The sequence below is a fragment of the Oryctolagus cuniculus genome, chromosome 7 (assembly GCF_051225735.1).
Source record: "Oryctolagus cuniculus isolate XC-2025 breed Fujian yellow rabbit chromosome 7, ASM5122573v1, whole genome shotgun sequence".
NCBI lineage: Eukaryota > Metazoa > Chordata > Mammalia > Lagomorpha > Leporidae > Oryctolagus > Oryctolagus cuniculus.
In genome coordinates this window covers 66207941-66212466 of record NC_142873.1, presented here as the reverse complement: position 1 = coordinate 66212466, position 4526 = coordinate 66207941, and the positions used below count along the sequence as shown (strand labels likewise).

General features: G+C 43.2%; 1 pseudogene; it reads right to left on the bottom strand.

Moving 5' to 3' along the window:
- Nucleotides 1–744: 744 nt before the first annotated feature.
- Nucleotides 745–4120, bottom strand: LOC103350253 (autophagy-related protein 13-like; annotated as a pseudogene).
- Nucleotides 4121–4526: the final 406 nt, after the last annotated feature.

The window sequence follows — 4526 nt, the reverse complement described above, 5'->3', positions numbered from 1 at the left end:
TTAATATTGGAGATTTATTAATAAGCACATGGTGATATCCTATGGTACCCCAAATTTCGGTAATGTGTGGCACTCCAAATGGGACTTCTGGGGAACTTTAAGGGGCCACATTCATATATATTTTTAAGGGGTCAAGTTCCGATATCAAAAGCAGCTAACCTCTAATGTATATTCTCTATAAAATATCTGGTTTCTCTAAAAGTAATAAATATTTACCATGTTCTATAACCAAGGAACAGCAGCAACAGGGGAGGGAGGAGGAGAACCTCAGCTTTGACTCCCAGTGATCTGATCCAAGACACAGGTTCTAATTCTCCCTGAGCCCTAGCAAGGCAGCCACTAGGGCAGATGCTGGCTCAACCTCTGGGGATAGGGATGGCTTTGGAGTTGTGGTCATCTAGTGTAGGTGACCAAATTACCCACAGTATGGACCAGGCATGGGGTAGAGAGGGAAAAAAAGAAAGAGGAAGACTCCAGGAACAAAGGAGACAACAAAAAGAGCCTACAAAGGATCTGCCCATCTCTGAGACCAGAAGGATGAGTTATCTCAAACATTTAGTTTTTGGGCTTCATTGGTGCCACAGACTCTTCAGGGGGTCTGAGGGCAGGAACTACTGGGTCCCTATGGAAAGACCATCATGCCCTCAACTGACTGGGCAGGAGGGGTTATGGGAGCGGCTGATGGGTGAGAGGCTTTTTCCCCAGGGCCGCAACAAGGGATGCCACTGGCTCCCCAGGAGACTTTTATTTCAGGGATTCCATGAAGGCTTCAAATTCTTGGACATTCTTCTCATTCACAGCTAGTTTCTCAGGTATTGAGCCCAAGTCTTCAGCCTTGAACTGTGCTCTGATATGTATGGAGAGGCTGCTCAGCAGAGGAGGGCTCTGAAATTCCTGATAGAGTCCCCAAATACATTGGAAGAATCCCTTCTTTAGAAAAAGCCAGTTTATGTCTTAGCTATTATAAGTTGAGCTGCAATAAACATTGAGGTGTAGACAGCTCTTTTATTTGCCAATTTAATTTCCCTTGGGTAAATTCCAAGGAGTGGGATGGCTGGGTCCTATGGTAGGGCTATATTCAGATTTCTGAGGTAGCTCCAAACTATCTTCCATAGTGGCTTTGCCAGTTTGCATTCCCACCAACAGTGGGTTAGTGTCCCTTTTTCCCCACATCCTCGCCAGCATCTGTTGTTGGTAGATTTCTGTATGAAAGCCATTCTATGTGGGGTAAGGTGAAAACTCATTGTGGTTTTGATTTGCATTTCCTTGATTGCTTGTGATACTGAACATTTTTTCATGTGTCTGTTGGCCATTTGGATTTCCTATTTTGAAAAATGTCTATTTAGGTCCTTGGCCCATCTCTTGAGTGAGTTGCTTGATTTGTTTTGGAGTTTCTTGATCTCTTTGTAGATTCTAGTTATTAATCCTTTATCAGTTGCATAGTTTACAAATATTTTTTCCCATTCTGTCAGTTCCCTCTTCACTTTCCTGACTGTTTGTTTTGCAGTACAGAAACGTCTCAATTTGATGTAATCCCAGTCGTTAATTTTGGCTTTAGCTGCTTGTGCCTCTTGAGTCTTTTCCAAGAATTCCTTGTCTGTGCCTCTGATGTTTTCTAATAATTTGATAGTGTTGGGTCGTAGATTTAGATCTTTAATCCATGTTGAGTGTAAGGTAGGGGTCTTGCTTCATACTTCTGCATGTGGAAATCCATTTTCCCAGCATCATTGTTGAATAGACTGTCCTTGCTTCAGGAATTAGTTTTAGCTTCTTGATCAAATATAAGTTGGTTGTAGATATTTGGATTCATTTTTGGTGTTTCTATTCTTTTCCATTGGTCTATCCATGTATGTTTGTTCCAGTACCATGCTGTTTTGATTATAACTTCCCTGTAGTATTGATATCGGAATTTGGCCCCCTAAAATATATATCAAAATGTGGCCTCTTAAAGTTCCTCATCTGGGTCGCCATATGATGTTGGAATTTGGGGTGCCATAGATGTTAGGGAAATGGTGCAGTCTTATCTATGGCACAATCTACACCCTGACACCATCCTATGCTGTAGCCCCCACCGCCATTGCTGGAAGCCAGGTGGGCACATGGCCCAACCACCATTGTCAAGCTCCACCCTCATCCTAATGGGATTCACTGCTTCCCTGCCTGCCCTCCGACAAAGTGTTAAAAGGACCTGTTCCTGAACACGTGGTTCTTCTCTCTCTTGGCTCTCTCTCACTTGTTCTCTCCTCTCTCTAGTCTCGCTCTCTCTTGCTCACTCTCTCTCTTCTCTCTCTCTCACTTTCTCTCGGTTCCTCTCTCCTCTCGTCTCACTCTCTCTCTCTCTTTCTCTCTGTCTTCTAAACTCTGTCTCTGTCTCATTCTCTCTCTTTTTCCTTCTTCACCCCTTCCCTCCGGTCTGCTTGGTTTTCCCCAGTAAACTTCCCTTACTCCAGTGTTTGGTGTGTTTTGTGACACTCTTACAATACAATATCACCATATGCTTATTAATAATATCCAATATTAATAAGCCCAAGATGGTTCTTGCGTGATATTTAGAGAAGAATTCTAAATACCAGCATTAATGATTGAGGCAGCATGGTACATTTCAAGCTTTTATTCAGTGAGAGAAATCATAGGAGAGTGAGGGCTTTATCTGTAAGAGAGAGGTAGATCCGGGCTCATACCAAGTACCAGGAACCAGCCATGTGGAAGAACATCTAGGCCAGGAAGCATGGGGCGGGTGGCCCAAGGCCACTCGTCTTGGAGGCTCAGGGCTGCAGCCAGCCCCCTACTGGCAAGAGGCTAGGGCAAGAAAAAAAAGGAAGAAAGGCCAGACACACCCTGTCCCAGGCTTTTAATCCACTTTCAAAGAGGAGTGGTTAATTAACCTGATTGGAAGGTGGGCACTCAGGTGTGACCAGGTAGGGGCATGAGGTCACACAGGGGAGTGGCGAAGGCGTGGTGTTCCAGCTCACAACCCTAATCAATTTTAACCTGTATGCCTGTCTACTTCAGTATGTCTTGAAATTTGGTGTTGTGATGCCTCTGGCCCTGTTTTTGTTGTATAAGGTTGCTTTAGCTATTCGAGGTCTCCTATGCCTCCACATAAATTTCAGCACCATTTTTTCCAGATCTGAGAGTGTCTTTGTTATTTTGATTGGTATCGCATTGAATCTGCAAATTGCTTTTAGAAGAATGGACATTTTGATGATGTTGATTCTTCCAATCCATGAACATCGAAGATTTTTCCATTCTTTTGTATCTTCTATTTCTTTCTTTAACATTTTGTAATTCTCATCGCAGAGATATTTGACATCCTTGGTTAAGTTTATTCCAAGTATTTGATTTTTTGGTAGCTAGTGTGAATGGGATTGATCTTAGAAGTTCTTTCTCAACCATGGCATTGTCTGTGTATACAAAGGCTGTTGATTTTTGTGTATTGATTTTATATTCTGCTACTTTACCAAACTCTTCTATGAGTTCCAATAGTCTCTTAGTGGAGTTCTTTAAATCCCCTAAATAAAAAATCATGTCATCTGCAAATAGTGATAATTTGACTTCTTCCTTCCCAATTGGTATCCCTTTGATTTCTTTTTCTTGCCTAATGGCTCTGGATAAAACTTCTAGTACTATACTGAATAGCAATGGTGAGATTGGGCATCCATGTCTGGTACCGCATCCCAGTAGGAATGCTTTCAACTTTTCCCCATTCAATATGATGCTGGCCGTGGGCTTGTCATAAAGTTGTTCATAACAAAGTCATCATGGGCATTGGCACTGCTGTCATCAGAGTGCAGCTGCACGCCATGTCTGGGGAATCTGGGGTGTCCACCATGGGATCAATGTCCTCCAGCTTCAAATCTTTGAGAGCAAACATGGTAAATTTTATGCCCAGATCCATCATGGTCCTCTAGTTGATAGATATGTTGACAAATACCCCTGATTTTTGGACAAATATGGACTCCAGGACATCGTGGGGGTAGGCCCATTTTTTAATGCTATTTGAAATGGTTTCTGTGCTCTCAGTACTGGAAGGCATGACAGCAGAATGGGCCCCATCACAAGAGGTATTGGTTGCCAATCTCTCCTGGTCAGCCTGGGCACCTTTCTTCCCAGGAACCATTAGGTGGAATGGAAGGGAGGAGGAATGAGGGCAAAGGACGGTCCACAGAATGGTCAAAGTGGGTCCTCTCAAATTGCCTAGTTGACAGGAATGCCAAGTTAAATATGTAAGCATAAGAAAGAGTGGCAGTGCCTATGGGGGTGCCCACAATCGCAACACAAACAGTCTGGAAGCTTAGGTCATTCAACTGATCTTCTCCCAAGCATATCCTGTACAACATGGACTGTTCATGCCCTTGTTTTCTGGCAAGGCTAAGGGCTGGTCTTACCCTAGTTATTGCAAGAAGTTTAGCAGCAGTGACAGTCTGTTGTAGACCATGTAGAAAACTTTGATTTCTTCATCACACTTTTTGTCCAAGACACCAAATTTCCAGCTCCATAGATGTCCCTCAGAAGTCTTGAGTGTG